At 54.3% G+C, this 16,482-nt stretch overlaps 1 long non-coding RNA gene across 1 annotated transcript; it reads left to right on the top strand.

Moving 5' to 3' along the window:
* The first annotated feature begins 11,447 nt into the window (after window positions 1-11,447).
* On the top strand, window positions 11,448-16,256 carry LOC118925027 (uncharacterized). Its single transcript, XR_005029841.2, has 3 exons — window positions 11,448-11,961; window positions 14,604-14,756; window positions 15,886-16,256. It is a non-coding gene; the product is annotated as an uncharacterized LOC118925027 (long non-coding RNA).
* Window positions 16,257-16,482: the final 226 nt, after the last annotated feature.

Below are 16,482 nucleotides of genomic sequence, written 5' to 3'. Positions count from 1 at the left end.
TTTATACCATCTCTTGGTTTAGAAGATGTAATTTGGTGTATCAAATCTTAACCAATTTTACTCAAAATGCCTTAATACTAAAGTTAAACTAATGCACCAAACAGTTATACAAAATAGAATGGCACTAGACATCTTAACAGCAGCACAGGGTAGGACCTGTGCTATGATTAAAGTTGCATATTGTGTGTATATTCCAAATTATTCACAAAATGTCTGATTCATTCCAGGACCTCCAAAGGCAAGTCCAAGCTATGTCAGGCCCAGAAGTCCCGTGGACAACTACGACGTGGGACTGGGTTTCTGAATCCTTTTGAAGCCATAAAGCTGCAAATGGTGATGGAAATGGAAACCAGGATGGAAGTGCCCATCTTCCGAGGCCCTCTCAACTGACCAGTGGTGGAGACACAGCTGCACCCTTTACTGCGCCCCCTCTCAGCACTAAGCAGCCAGAGCGGTCGTTGCCCCCTCTCCCTAGCAGCAGCTAGGGTCTCCATCTGTAGAGGGGGGAATGAGACAGGGACCGTGGGCTCAGACAGAGTAGGGTGAGGACCTCCAGAAACCACGAAGCAAGATAATCCATTGGGGATTTCCTTTGGCCTGCTGGGGGGCCCAGCTTGTTTTTCTGACTTTACCCAGGTGCTGCTTTTCTTCCCCCAGCCCTAAACAAATGATTTGCAACCTGGGCAATGTACCAAGCAAGCCCAAAACAACTAGTAAAAACAGGAAGGATTCCATCTTGAAAATAAGATTGCATCTTAAAACCCAATTAGTTAAAAAGTAAGTTTCTTAACAAACAGACAGTAACAGCCCACCTTGGGAGCAAAGCAGGCAGTCTTGAGTGATATGCTCCCAGACCAGGAAGCTGTTATCCTGGGAGGAAATCATAGCAGTAAAATTCTTGTATAACCAGGAAGACTAATTGGAAACTTAATGTCTCTTCCAAGATAAACATTTTGGGACCACTTAGCAGGTCTACATCCCTAGCCCTTTGTCTCAACTGCCTATAAAACCCCTAGACAATGCACCACCCCGGGGCTCTCTTAACCCCTCTTGGCTTGAGCTAGGAACTCTGGCCTCTTGCTTTTTCTCTAAATAAAAGCCTCTGCCTTGCTCTCCTAAGAAAAGAAAAATCAGAATGAAAAGGGCTTCCTGGGAGAAGAGAAAACTGGTTTTGGGCATCTCATGCAGTCTAAGACTTGGTAGCCTAGTCCTGGGATCGGATGAGGTGTGCAGTGTGGGCACACGGGTGGCCTCTCTGTGCCCCAGCCATTCCAGTGGTCAGTGTGCATATTTGCCAGCTGGAAGGCCACACTCTGCACCGGCGAGCACGGCTCTCCTGGGAGACCCTCTGGGTGGGAGTGGGAGTGGTCACTGCCAGGCACTTTGCTGGCAGGTGTCCCGCACCACACCGACGGAGCCCCGTGACCTGTGCTGGCCCACTGCCCACTCTCTGTTCTTCCAAAACACTGGCTCGTTCTGGCTCAGGGTTGACCTACGCCTTTGGCCTGGACTTCTCTCCCCACCCCTGTGCCAGGTTGGCTTCTTCTCATTTCTAGCTCCTGGCTCTCCCTGACCCCCAGACCAGGGAGCCTGTCCTCCCTGTTTTCACTAATGGCAGCCTCACTCTTCATGGCCCTTGTCGCAATTTATTCTTTTACACTGTTGGTTTACCTGTTCATTGACTCTCTCCTCAGCTGGACTGGGCGCCCCGTGTCTCATACGTGATAGGTTCTCAGGAAATTTTTGCTTACTGATAGTCAACCTTTCAGCCAACCTAGAGGTAGGGATGATTTCAGCTGGATTTGCAGGAAAAGAAACGGGTGTCTGGAGGATGAGTCACCTGCCCAAGCCACCCAGGTGTGATGTGGCACAGTTGGCATTTGGGGCCACATCTGCCAGGCTCCCAAACCTGTGCTGGAAGCCATGCCCTTTACTGCCTTCCAGATCCGTGCAAGCACCATCAGGACCCCACATGCATGCCTCTCTCCTGTAAGATATAGGACACAGGGGGTCCTACAGATCATCTGGACAGCCCTCCACTTATTCCCAAATACTGCCAACCTATCAGAGAAGCACACCCAGCCAGAGAGCCCCCGGGCTAAAACCACTGCCGACAGCACCCCTTCTGCCAGCTCACCCAGGTGGAGGAGGGGCAGCAGCCAGCTTGTTACGGGGCATGACTCACAGCATCTGGGCTTTGGAGAGCTGGCCACAGGCAGGCGCAGCCAGCTGGGTCTTGCCCTGGAGACACCCCTGGCACCTGCTGTCCTCGTCCTGCTTTGGCAGAGTAGCCCGACCACGTGGCCCTTGCTGTGCAGCCTGGGTCCAGTTGAGGAGTCTCTTTATTTTATGCTTAACAAAGATGCTGATGGCCCGTGGGAGGGCCGGCCTGGAGGCCCATGTTCCCAGCTGGGAGGGGCTGATCATCTCCAGTTTGTCCTTGCGTGAACACAGAGTGTCACCGGAGCTCGGCCCTCCCTCCCTGGGCTCTGCCATGATGACTGAGGCCCTCTCCCGGTGCTGCTCCCAGGTAGACATCAGGGAGCAGGAGGCCCCAGCTGGAGTGCATCTCCCAGTTACCTCTCTCTGCTGCCCCCGAGCCCAGCACCAGTATTTCTACACCTGCATAGAGAGACCCAGGGTTGGGAGGTGTGGTGTTAGGCCTGGTAGGATGGGGAGGGAAGGCATGAGAGGAGGAGGCTATTAATCAAAAGTGGCTACTAGGTCCCAGGCACTGGTATTAAAAAGATCCAGCAATGGATCATCCGGGTGAAAGTATTTCACTGCCCGCCAGTATCCTGGTCCTGTGCCACATCTATTTCAACTTTGGGGGTGAGGTTCAGGGCAGGAGAAATGGGGTGTTTCCAAGTCAAAGGACAGAACTGTCTCCATCCCAAGGTCCACGTGGTGGTGGCTGGCAAGACCCGGGTTTATGTGAGGCAGTGGTCTGCTGAGGATGTGGGGTCCCTGCCTTGGTCACAGTTGCAGCTGCCCACCCAGGCCCACCCCCGAGTGAGCAGCTCGTGGCCAGGCCAGGGTTTCCTGCTGCACTTATTTGATCTCATTTCACCTTCTCTCTGCAGGTGGACATCACCAATCTGTTTATAGATGCTTGGGGGGCTTGAGGTGCTATTTGAGGGTGCCTGGAGCTGGGGTTTTGACCCAGGTCTGTTCGCTTCTTGGGCTCCTGACCCCTGTGCAGAATATTCAGCCAGGAAGTGCATCAGCGCATCAGCCGGCTGGCCTTGCTGCCGTTTTGACTCCTTCTCTTTTGAGACCTGTGACCTAGGATCGCAGAGAATCCGCTCCAGGCCCTGTGAGACGGGGGCCATGCCGTTCAGCTACTCTCGAGGTTGAAGTGGATTAAATGAATACACGCAGCCCCTGCTGCAGTGCAAGCCTTCATCTGCTTGGCTGCCTGAGTTTGACAATGAGATTTCCATCAGAGCGTTTAAACAGTGGGGTGGTATTCAGACGAAGCATAAGCATCATTGCTGACTCCATGTGCACATACATTCACATTGATCTATTCACACACACATATGTACATCTATGTATATATGTATGCATATCCACACACATATAGATTCACATCCACTTATGCACACATATATATTCATGGATACATATATTTGCATCTATCTATACACACCTATATAATGCATATGCATTTACATATCTGCACACACATTTATACATGTATATTCATATCTATCTGTCTACACACACATACACATATTCCTTTTGTTTTACTTTTCTTGGCTGGAAAGTTGGAGGATTTTTCCTTCTTCCTAGGAATGATGACATCACAGTGACTTCGGAAGCTAAGTTTTCTGCAGAGAAAGCAGCTTGGTCCCTGCTGGTGCGAGAGGCGGCCTCTCTCCTCCGTGGTCACTGGCCGGCAGCTGGTAGGAGCCTGCACCAGCCTGCGGCTCAGCTTCCCTTCCTCTAGGAACAGAACGAGCAGCAGATCTCTGACATGTCAAACCAGCAAATTAACAGGAGAATTTGGAGAACGATGAACCTGACCCTCACCTATGAGGCTTAAAAATATGGTAATGCAATTAGCAGCCTCGGCAGCCTAATGAAGCCTCTCTAAAATGCTGATAAAATAACCACTAAAGAAAACTGCTTAAGAGCCTCTTCAAACTTTCCAAAATGTGAAGTGCATCCTTATGGAGAAAATGGTAATCTGCTTTCCTTTCTTCAAGGTTCAAGATTAATTAGGGGCTTATTTAGTGCATGAATGAGGAAACAAATGAACTCTTGGATCACAAAGCATTGAAACCAATTTTTTAATCATTTTTTTTTTTTTTTACAATTACATTTGTATCATAAAAGTCTTCATTAGACGTTGTCACAGCATATATTGTGTTAGAGAAGTGTTACCACCCTGGGCTTTTGACAAGGCTGCCCTTCCTGCCATTAAAGAAGGTTCTTAGAACAAAAGCCTTTTCTTTCTTCCTAACAGCTAAGGGCTGTGGCTTGGAAGGCTAGTCTAGGCTCCAGGGGGGAAATTCGACCCCCTACTTGCCCTCCTCAACCTGAGTTGCCTTGCCTTTTCTGGAGACAAGCCTTTTCTCTGACATGTCAAATCAGCAAACTAACAGGGGAATTTGGAGAATGATGAGCTGACCCTCACCTATGAGGCTTAAAAATATGGTAATGCAATTAGCAGCCTTGGCAGCCTAATTTTCTGGAGACATGGTCCCTTCCCAAACAGGACAGACCAGTCAGATGCTGGGTAAGCATAGCTGGCTCCCTGGATGGTTGTTTATTCAGCCAGCACGGGGGCAGAAGGGAGTCCTGCCTACCCCTCTCTCTCGCTGGCCCTATCCACACCTGTTGAATGGAAGCCAGTCCCAGCAGCCCCCTGCTACTCCCAGCCAATCTCTTCCTTTCACTTGGCAGGGAGCCACTGGGCACTTACTAGTGCCGTCACTGCTGGGTGCCAGGGATAAAGTGAGTCAAACTTACATTTTCCTGCCCATGGAGCTCTGGACTCGGGTTGATTGCCTTGATAATTGCAAATTACCTTGGTTGTTTCTGGTCCTGGTCTGCCCATGCTGGGACTCCACAGCAGACACCACCTTCATCTACTGGGTGTTTCTCTACAGCTAAGCAACATCACAGATACATGAGCACCCACCCTATGCTTAGCTGGCCTTGGGCAAATCTTTCACCTGCCCGAACCTTTCCTCCTGAATGTATAAACTGGGGACATGTGTGTGCTGCTGTCACTTTATGGTGGACAGATTCTTGGGGGTATCCTCCTGCTGGGGTTCATGCCCTGTGGGGTCCCCTCCCCTGAGTGTGGGAGGGACCAGTGACCTACAGGATAAATGTGATTGCATTACATAAGATCACACCGCTGTCTAGCCAGGGAACCATCTCCCTGGCTGCCTTTGATGAAGCAAGTGGCTGCGCTGTGCTGCCCTAAAGCGCGACCTCCAGTACAGCAGCCTGCAAAGCGCTGAATTCTGCCAACAGTCATGTGAGTTCGGAAGTGGATCCTGCCCCAGTCCCGCTTCAGATGAGACTGTAGCCCTGACCTGGATGGCAGAGACCTTCATGAGACCTGGAGGTGGAGGACGCAGCCCAGTGGTGCCAGGACTCCTGACCCACAGAAACTGAGATAATAAACGTGTGTGTGTGTGTGAGCTTCTAAGTTGTGGTGTGATTTGTTCTCAGCCATAGGAAACTAATAAGCCTACATGTCCCCGCCTATGTTCATTGTAAACAATAGGTACGGGTACCATAGGAAGGCTTGGGACGTGGCCACCATTTGCAGAGAGGCTTCCATATACCAGGTGTTGTTCCAGGTCTGGACAGCCAGGCTGGACAGAGTGATTGAGAGTGTGGGGTCTGGAGTCAGAATGCCTGGGTCTGCATCCGGCCTGAGCACCTCTTAGCTGCATGATGCTGAATAGATGCTGAGCTCCTCATATGTGACATAGAGGTAAAGGCAGTGCCTTCCCTGTCCTCAGGGCGTGGAATAGTGACATGCTATGTACAAGGGTATTTAGCTAAATGCTTGGTCCACAGAATGTTCACACTAAGGCGCCACTTTAGTTACATAAACTTTAATGTTCTCTACATAATGAAACTGCAAGGTATGATTTTCCCTATCTTACAAATGAGGAATCAGAAGTCCAAAAAGGTTGAGGAACAAGTTGAAGGTCACGTAGTTAAGCAAAGGACCACATCCTCACCCCTAACACATATGTGCTCCCCTGAGCAGGCTCCCACATCCGCCTGTTCATAATGGTGGCAATTGTGACATGCTCTGAACTAACACGGAGAGCTGGTGGGATTTGCAGGGGCTGCCCAGGTGGGTGTGCACGTGGGGCAATGGGCGTGTGGTTCAGGCTTCCTTTGTTGACTCATCAGCCTCATACAGCTCAGAGCTGGCCAAGACTAGAAAGCCCCCGTGGCAGGCCAAGGACACACATCTTGGGCTGTGCACCCAGTGGGCAGGCTGGCAGCCACTGAGCCAGGCAGACCACAGCAATGCCAGACAAAGCTGGGGCACCGGGAGGGAGGCAGGGGAAGCGCATGCTCCTGGCAGCGTCCAGGATGTCCTCTGGGTAGATCAGACTCTGGTTTTTATGTTCCATTTCTATAGAGAAATTAGTGGCTGGCGTTAATTAGTTCTAAAAAGTACCCTTGGGTCAGCTGTAGCTAGCATCATCCGGAGAGGCTGGCTGGTGTTCGGGGGGATGCCAGCACCGTCTCCCTGTCCAAGGCCCCTTCGGCGCCCTGGTCAGTGTGGTGGTGGTGCTGCCCTCACCAGGGTTGTGCTGTGTCCTGCTCCCATTCCCCTCGGATGGCGGTTCTTACCTGGGAGGGATGGGGAGCCTCCTGTGTTTGAATGCCGACTGCAGCAGGCACAGGACTGACGCAGGCACTGGTGGGAGGGGGGAAGGTGTGCCACAGACATCCCCTGGTGCCTGTGGCTGGCACCTGCTCGCACATGGCAGGGCTTTGCATGAGATGAGCGCCTGTGTCCGGGAGGGTGATTTCTGAAACAGGTTCCTCTTCCTCTGGAGGGTTTGGAAGCGGACAGGACCAGTCACTGTTCAGGCTGTGGGAAGCTTGGGTGATCTTGAGGAGGGGCTGCATCTGTGATGGCACCCCTGGCCCTGGGTCTAGCCTGCTACCACAGGTGCAAATGGGCATAAAGAGGGAGACCACCTGGGCCTGTGTCCCACCTTTGCCTCCACCTGATGGATTTTCTCATCTCCACAAAAGGGAATTGGGGGAGAGCCTGTAGAGAAAAGCCAGGATCCTTGACTAGGTGTGGGAGCCTGAGCTGAACCGGGCTGCTGAGGCCAGGGCCTTCCAGAGCCACCTCGGACCCTCATTAGGCCGGCGGGCATTGCTACTAGACTTAAGAAAACGCTGTCAGCTTGGGGGAGAAACGTTTGTCTTCGGGCCCCTCCGCCATGACACTTCTGAAGTTTTCTTGCACCGTCTGCGTCTCCTCTGCCCCCAGAGCCCCTTCCTTTCACAGCCTCACCCCTCCATCTCACAAACCACACACGGCTGTCTGACGCTGGCCTCTTTTCTTTTGGCCTCTTTGCCTCCTTTCTTTCCTTCCCGTGAACACAGCCCTGGAATCCTGGCTCCTCCTCAGGACAGCCCCCTGCAGCTCTTGGATGCCACCAGAGGCACTTTCTCTGTAGGTTCCGGGTGCCCTGGGCCTGGGAACGCACGTCAGACGGGGGCTGAGCGTGTGGCCTGAAGAGCGCTGCAGCGAGGTTTTGAGGCGCCGTCCCCGACGCACTCCCTCCCCTGGTGCAGGCACCAGCCCCAAGACTGCTCCAAGGTGGGAGGTCTGGGTGCAGGATTCTCCCTCAGCTCCGTACCTGTGCTCCCAGCCGCCCTGCGCAGCGTCTGGAGTCGCGGTGCGTCCAGCTGGGGCTCCGGGGGGTGTGAGGCGTTGGCCCCACCCTGGAGCTGGCTGCGGAGAAAGAAGCGGCAGGGGCCTGAGCCTGGAAAGGGGCTTCCTGGGGGCCGGTCAGGCCTGCGGAGGGTGGGCAGCCCCCAGCCCTCTACGAAGCCCTGCTCACCCGCCCTATCGACAGAGCCCCCCACTTCCTCCACGGGCTTGAGGCTGGGAGGAGGTGTGGCGTTCAGAGTGCCCGGAGGGCTGCAGCAGCTTAGCTACCAGACGACAATGGGAGATTCGGTTAGAGCAGGCTCGGATTTGCATACGCTTTGCATTCATTTGCATACCCCCCGCTGCCAACCAGGGCCGCACCTCTTGCTCATCCTCCTGCAGGGTGGGGAAGAGGGGGGCTCCTCCTGTCCTCTGGAGAAGAGGGAGAGGGCTGGCTCGAGCAGGGCAGGGCCCCTGCCAGGGCCACGACGGGCAGGGCCGGCTCTCCTGTGGTCAGGCATTCCCCGGGAAACCTGCCAGTGGGCAGGGGAGCTCTGCCTTTCCTTGGGGGTCGGTGTCCCCCTAAAATCTAGCGCTCACTGTGCTAGCGAAGTGGCCCTGTGGCTTGGTCTTTCCTTGAGTCACTCGGTTTTCTGCTACGGCTAGCAGCACAGCATTCCCGAAAGCTCTGGAAGGGGGAGATGCATCGTCCTGGGTTGGAATGAATTACAGAAATTCTGTCACGGAGATCACCTCAGGTGACCGCAGGCTGGCGGCCCTTCCCTGTGCCAGGCTGGCCAGGCTGGCCAGCCTGCAGATCCTCTTCCCATGACAGGCCAGGCCACGCTCAGGGTCCGGGGGCTCAGGACTCTCTGGGATGAGGGGCTGAAGCTTTCACCCTTCTCAGGTTTAGAAAGCAGAGGGGCTGGGACAGAACTTGGTATATTCAGGATCAATCTGTGCCCACCCTGGGTCCCCCACACCCCTGGCACTGAATTCCAGAAAGTGGGAAAAACCAGGGAAACAAAGGCTATGCATTGTGCCTTCCCTTTTTCGTCCTTTGCAGGCGAGCAACCAGGCTCAGCACCGACGGCTTTTACTCCCAGCAGGCAGGAATGCCCGTGGGAGCTCGTGGGAGAGCATGGTCCCGCATCCAGGGCTCGACAAGATCAAATCCCGGCTCTGCCAGTGGTCGCTGTGTGACCCTGGGTGAGTACTGAACATCTCTGAGTCTCAGCTTGCTGCTGCCTCTTAGCCATGACAGTATCTTGAAACTGACCATCATTAGCAAGTCTGAGGTCTAGAGGCCAGTGGCACCTGTCCTTTCTGAAGGGTATTATCAGGGCAGATACCTTCCTCATCCTGTTCTCCACCCCTCCTTGGTTTAATCAGTTGGGCATTTAGGGTGAAAATCAGCCCTCAGCCCTGAGGATCTAGCAGAGGTGGGTCTTGGGACCTGACCTCGGCCAGTGCCTGTCAGTCATCCTCCCCTGCTCTGTCAAGGGGAGGCTAGCCTGGGCCGCCATTAGCCCCCGGGCACGTTTGCCCCCAGGTACCACAGCCTCAAAGGAACCCAGGTTCCCCCACCCCCTCCCACACTTGGAACAAGGGAAGAGGCGTGTGGTGGGGAGAGCCTGGGATCTGAGGAACACTAAGCAATAAAGGACTTTAAAATAGATTTACTTTAATTATATACTTCGGTAATTTGCTGTAGTTTCCCATCCCATTATTAAATTACAACAGTAACTCATCTAATGGATTTTCACTGAGAAAACATTCATTTTATTTTATTACGTTTTTGTGCTTCAGTCTATAACGAAGGCAACAAAGTCTGCCCTTGTACCCAGAAGGGGCTGGGGGTGGGGAGGTGGCTCTGAGGAGCAAGGGGCAGCTAGGACGCGGGCTGCTGGTGAACTGGGGCAGCCAGGGGCTGTCAGCCCCGGAGCTGAAGGACGAGGGCTAGGGGAGGGGCGTCTTGGCCAGACGGGGCCTAGGGTTGGGTGGAAGGGGGAGAAGGGGTGCTGCTGGGGAGCCACCCTCCCCCTGAGTGGACAAGATGGACAGAACGGGGTCACGCCTCCCCTCCAGGCCTGAGCAGGCCCCGGGAGCAGGGGGGCTGCTCTTTAGAGGTGAGATGGGAAGAAAGGTGTGAGGAAGGGAGGCAGGGAGGAAGGGAGGCAGGGAGGCAGGAGCAGCCTCAGGGGCTCTGGGCCAGCTTTACTCTTTGGCGGGGAAGGAGTGGCTCCAAAGAAGTTCACTGCCGCCTGGTCCGGCTCCACCCCCCAGTGCAGCCGTGTCCCTGCTCAGTGTGGCCGCAGGGGCTGCGCTTCGCATTAAGGCCTCTCCCCCTGGAGTGGCTGACCGTCTGCAACATCTGGGCTTGGGGAACCATCCTTATTTGCCTCTCTCTTCCCGTCCCCTCTGAGCTGGCGCCCTTGGCCACCCCTGAACCTCAGATGTCCCTCTGCCTGAATATCAGACCAGTACAGAGAGAGATGTACCTGTGTCGTCCCCACGCCTCTGTGTGGTAGGGATTGGAGTTAAGCCACTGGTAATGATAATTTAAAAATGTGTTGAACGTTTACCATTTGCTTGGCAGTGTGTTAAGCACTTTATAAAGAGGTGGTTCTTAAAATTGTGACAGCGCCCTGAGGAGGTGGCCATTGGTAATTGTTATTCCTCATATGCATACAAGGACTCGGAAGTGTAGGTTAGCTTAGAAGACACAGACCTGGTGGAGAATTTGACCTGGATGCAACTCTGAGGCTCACGCTGGTCTCTGCTACTTCTCCAAGGCTGGTGTGCCAGAGCGACGCTGGACAGCATGGACCTGGGGTTCAGGAGGCTGGTGGGTGAGTGGGAAGGGACCTTTCTAACGAGCGTGTCAGGTGCTTCTGCCACAGTGGGGAGCTGCGCCAAGCTGCCTGGCCTCCCTGGAGGCCCACCATGCAGCCGTGCTGGCGGCTCCAGGGTTACCCCCGAGGCCTGGCGCTGTCCCACACTGCTCCTCGTTCTCTTTCCTCTCCCGGCCAGCCTCAGCACATGGGGGCGACCTGGATGCCGCCCTCCAGGCCTGGCCTTCTGGTGAACCTGAAGGGGTGACCCTGAAAGGAACTGCTGGGTGGCCCAGGTCCTCAGCCCCAAGTGGGGCCAGGCCTGCTGGCTTTCCCCACATTGCCCTCTACCTGCCAGCCCCGCGCGTGTCCTCCCTCCCGCGGGCCCACAGGCCACCACCTCCGCCTGCCCCTCTCCCTCTCCCCCACCGTCAGCCTCATGAAGGGCCTTGTCCTGTCCCGCTTGGTGCCCCCTGGTCCCCTGCTCCTCGGTGGCCCTTCTGCCTTGTCCCTGTTATTCCCCAGGCTGTCGCCTAACCTTGTTCACAGACTCCAAGGTGACCAGCCTGCTACTTCAAGCCACCACTGGCAAGACCCCAGAACCAGTTACCCAGAAGCTTCTGGCCCAGGGCTGTGCCTGGAGGATCTCGCAGCTGCCCTGCCCCCTCCACCAGGACAGCTGCTGAGCTGTACCCTAAAGCCTGCCCCGTGCCCAGGTCACACCTCAGGGTGCGGGTCTCCACCTGGCCCGGCTCAGGCCTCCTTCCCTGCCCTCCACCGGCTTGCAGGTCCTCTGAGGCCCAACAGGGAGGAGGCAGGAGGAGCAGAGGCCTGCCCAGCTGCATGTGGTTGTGGGGACAGACCACCCGCAGGGACTGGCATCTGTGAGCCACCTTTGAAAACCAGAGAACAGAATGCCTCCATCTCTAAGCCACAAATTAAGACAGTCCAGGCAGGCAAAATAAGTGAACGACATACCACGGTGTCTTATTTAATGACTCCCTGGCAACTAAGCTCCCTCATAATAAACAAATGAACAGGCACGATTCACCAGCCACTCAGAGCTGGGTGTTAGGTTAGTACTCAGCCAGAGGCTTGGGGATGTTTATGGGAAGCAGGTGGAAAATTGCTTGGGAGGGCACGTGTGTAATTAATGGATAAACTCAAGCACCTTAAGGCAAATTAATTTGTCTCCAACCTTGAACTTCTTAGCCAGGGATCTGGGGAGGAGAGGAAGAGGAAGAGGTGAGTTTTGTTGCCTCCTGATTTCCCACCCGGATGGCCCAGGAGCCTTCAGCGCTGTTGTTATTGCAGCAGCAGCCTTGAGAACCTCTGAGCGCCCCCCCTGAAGGTCTTGGGCTGCATTCTTCTGCAGCACTGCAACGCTGCGCACCATTTCCCCCGGCAATCGCATTTCTGACGCTGCAGTGCGTCTCTGGGGCCTGCTCTCTCCCCATATGCAGGGGCCTTGCTGGGCAGCATGTTGGTTTAGGAACCTGGAAGATGTGGAAGACACAGCTTGGCCAGCTGCCGCCTGGGAAACCTCAGACCCCTGCTGTTCTCCATGGGTGGGGGGGTATTTGAGAAGCGGAGTCAGTATTGATTATGAAGTAGGCATGAGCTGTGTTTCCAGTTGGTGGGGAGCTTTTATTTCTGACCTGGTTTATTGACCACTGATTTTGAAATTACAGCCTTGACTTTCACCTGTTTGTATCGCCGGTTTGGTTTCCTGGGAGGCACACTAGTCTGCAGGATGTCATTAGCAAATGAATGGAGGGAAGGAAGCAGGAGCTGGCAGGGGACGCTGTGGACTAGGATGGCCCTCAGAGCTCTCCTGAGCTGGGCTGAGCCAGTCCTTCATAGGCCCTTGGATTTAGCCCCATGGGGGAGGGGGAGGCCTTGGGCAAGGTGCCTCTCTACAGCCGAAGCCATCTCTGGAGTGTGTCCAGCCTTGAGGGGGACCTGGTGGCATAGCCCAGTGGCCACCACATTGCAGTGTTGCTCAAGACTGGCCTCACTGACCCTCCAGGGTGGTCTAGGATCCCAGCCTTGACCTCTGTCTTATAGCTACCCATGTCCTAGCCACTCCATTCGAGTTCCCTTTCTCTGCCTAGAGAACTCCTGCTCATACAGTGAGACCCAGATCAGATGTCCCTCTGCTGAGATGCCATCTCTGCCCCCTCTCCAGCCACCTGCTCTTTCCCTTCTCAGGGCTCCACAGCGTCTCCTCCCTACCCCATCTTACAGTTACTTTCATCCTGTGGAAATGATTTCTTGCAAGCCTGCCTCCCAATCCCCCACTGACCAGGAGTCCCCTGGGGTCAGAGACTATCTCTGATTTTTCCTTGCATCCTTGGCACCTAGTGGCATGCCTGGAATGTGGCAGGTGCTCAGTGGCTTCGCTGAATGAATGAATGAGGGAATGATGGAATGAATGAATAAATAAGGGCAGGGTGAAGGGTGGTGGGATACCCTCTTACAGCCTAGCAGACTCCCATGATGTCAGGCCCCAGACACAGCCCCACCCCCAGCCAGGACCCTTTGGCGGAAAAGGCCTCTTTGTCGGGGTGCAGCTACCCCCGAGGAAGTTAGACAGACAGGCTCAGTGGCTCACTGGCATTGCTCCTTGGCCTTTGTCCTGGGAGAACCTCCCTGGATTCTTGGCGGCCAGAGCGCAGTCAGTTTGACAGATGGGCCAGGTTTGCAGCGAGCCCCTCCTCCTTGTTGTAACCTCTCTCCCCTTCCATGACCGGCAGAGCCAGGGAGCAGAGGAGGGATGGTGGCTCAGCCTTGCGGTGAGGGTTTTAAGTTCTCCGTCCCTGGGGCTGTCACCCGGCCCTTTAAAGGTTAAGTGTATTTATGTGGTACCTACAGGAAGTCTCAGGGCCTGACAAACTGCGGAAAGAATGATGAATGGCTGGTGTCCTCCTGGGCTGGGCTGGGCAGCCGCCCCTGCAGGGAGGGGGGCTTCAGTGGCCTCTGGGGCACCTCCCATGCAGCGCCCACTCCTGCCTTTCAACAGGCTTGGCAGGAGAGCTCTCCGGAACCAGGAGGAGGGTGGGGGCGCCTGGAGTGGGAGGCTGAGGAGATGCTCCGGCAGGAAGTGAGGGTGCTCTGTGCAGGGCCAGGATGCTCCCCATACTTGACCAGGTCAAGGGGTTCTAGCAGCAGAAGAGTGTGAGCAGATCCCCTTGGGTCTGGATGGCAGTTGGACGTGAATGAAGTTTGTTATCCATTGAGGCTTGTCTCAAAAATTCACGTGGCGTCTGCATCCTGCTCCCATAATCCAGGCCTGTGTATCTCAGCAGAGCAGGTATTTCAGATTGCTTGCCAATTGAGTTATTTAGCTCCACCCTCCCTCTCCTGAGTCTGTTGGGTAAAATTATTACTCCAGCAAGTGTGTCCTGGGACTTCTGGTAGACCCTCACCCCATGGAGCCTCCAGTAGGAGAAACCTGGGCTTATAGGCAATCCCCGGGGGGAGGCGGCGGCGGAGGAGGAGGTGGCGATGCGGGCATGGGGGAGTCAGGATGGCCTGTGTACCATCACTCCAAGGCCTGGCTCTCTTTTGGAGGTGTGCTGGACATGCTTCCTGAGGAGGGACTGCGTCTGTCTTTTTGGGGCTCCATGGCACAGCGTGGTGTCTGGCACAGGCATAGTACGCAGTGTGGGTTTGTTGGTGAGGATGGAAGGATGCAAGGGAGCCCCCAGGATGTAGTTAAGGGGAAGCCAGGTGTTGCAGGAATGATAAAACCCTTGACCAGGACCGAGGAGCCTTGTCACACCTCTGAGAAAGGGCGGACCTGCGGGGCTGGGGGCACAGAGGCCACAAAGCCATGAGGCCCGGCACTCAGCCTTTGGCATCTGCGCCCTGGTTTGTGCTTTTAGTGACAAGCATCCTTGAAATGGCACCTTGTACATCCCTGTGTCCTCCTGAGGAAAGACGGGAACCACATGGGGCTCCTGTGTGTACCACGGCTGTTCTGGAAGCTTCCCCATGCCCTGCTTATTGGATCTGTGATAGCCAACGTGACTTGAGGGGTGAGAAATAATATCTGTGAAGTCCTAGCAGGTGCCTGGCAAGGAGCTGGCACTCTTATTGTTGTTATAATTAACACTGGGAGGTGGGTGGGTATTAAGGACAAGATGCGCCTGTCCTCACCAGGTGGCTGAGCTGGGATTTGCACAGCACTCCCTCTGACCCCAAGTCCCGCCTTCTCTGCTGGGCAGCGGCTGTCCTGGTAACCATGTAAAAGGGTCTGGGGCCCGATTCCAACGTGCGTATGGGTTTTCCCCCACCAAGCAATTGTCAGACACTGGCTGGGCGTCCGACAATTCAACTCAATTCCAACCCGGGGGTAGTGTCAGATCCCACAGGTTAAGGGCTCAGTCCCACAAGACTGCCCCCTGCTTTGGATGCCAATTGCAAGTCCCGGTTGTCACCCACTGACCAATAGCTATAGACTGGAGGTTCTGACAACCCCTTCCTTGGGTTCAGTTAATTTGCTAGAGTGACTCACAGACCTCAGGAAACGCTTTTATTCGCTATCTCACTGGTTTATTATGAAAGGATATAATTCAGGAACAGCCTGATGGAAGAGAACGTGGAGGGCAAGGTCTGGGGAAGGGCCAGGAGCTTCCAAGCTCTGAGAGCTCCACTCTCCCCAAGTCTCTGTGCTCACCAACCTGGAAGCTCTCTGAACCCCATCCTCTGGAGCGTTCGCGGAGGCTTCATTACAAAGGCATGACTGATTAAATCATCGGCCATTGGTGACGGAACGAACCTCCAGCCCCTCTTCCCTGGAGGTCCCGGGATGCACTGAAAGTCCCAGCAACAGGGTGGCTCCCCTAGCAACCTACCTCCACACTTAGGTGCACCCAAAGTCATCTCATTAGCATAACAAAAGACACTTATGCTCTCAGCACGTAGGAAATTCCAAGGGTTTTAGGAGCTGTGTACCAGAAATGCCCGAAGACCAAGTATGCATTTCTTATTATAAATCACAAGATTGCATGGTGCCCCTGAAGGGACTCATTGTGCATGACCCCCATTTTGTTCTGAGGATTATTGAAGCCCCAGGGAGATGGACACTCCATTAGTGTCCTGGGGCTGCTATAACAAATTCCCACAGACTGGGGGGCTTAAAAAAACATGCATTTATTCTCTCAGGGTTCTGAAGGCCAGACGTCGCCATCAAGGTGTCAGCAATGTCAGCTGCTCCTGAGGCCCCTGGGGGGAAGCCGCCCAGGCCTCCCCCCGCTCTGGTGGCTGCTGGCCACCCTCAGTGTTCCTGGCCTCGTGGACACAACTGAGCCCCTGCCTCTGCCGTCAAGCGATTCTCTTCCTTGTGTGTGTCTTGGTCCGAATGTCCTTCTTGAAAGGACACCAGTTATTGGATTTAGGGCCTACTCTAATCAATATGACCTCATTTTTTTTTACATTTTATTTGTTTATTTAATTGAAACATAGCTTATATATAGTATTATATCAGTTTTAAGTATATGACAGTGATTCAACAGTAATCTACACTTTTAAATGCTGATCCCAACTGGTGTCGTTACTACCTGTCAACACAGAAAGATGTTACAGAATCACTGACTCTATTCTGTATGCTCTGCCTTCATCCCCACGAATAATTTATGTTATGATTGAGATTTTGTGCTCCTTTATCCCCTTTAACTATTTCACCCCCCACCCCAACGCCTCCCCCATGGTAACCACCAGTCATTTCTCACTGTCTATGAGTCTGTTGGCTGTTTTGTCATT

Source organism: Manis pentadactyla, chromosome 4, assembly GCF_030020395.1.
Source record: "Manis pentadactyla isolate mManPen7 chromosome 4, mManPen7.hap1, whole genome shotgun sequence".
NCBI classification, from domain to species: domain Eukaryota; kingdom Metazoa; phylum Chordata; class Mammalia; order Pholidota; family Manidae; genus Manis; species Manis pentadactyla.
This window is presented reverse-complemented; position numbering and strand designations above follow the sequence as displayed.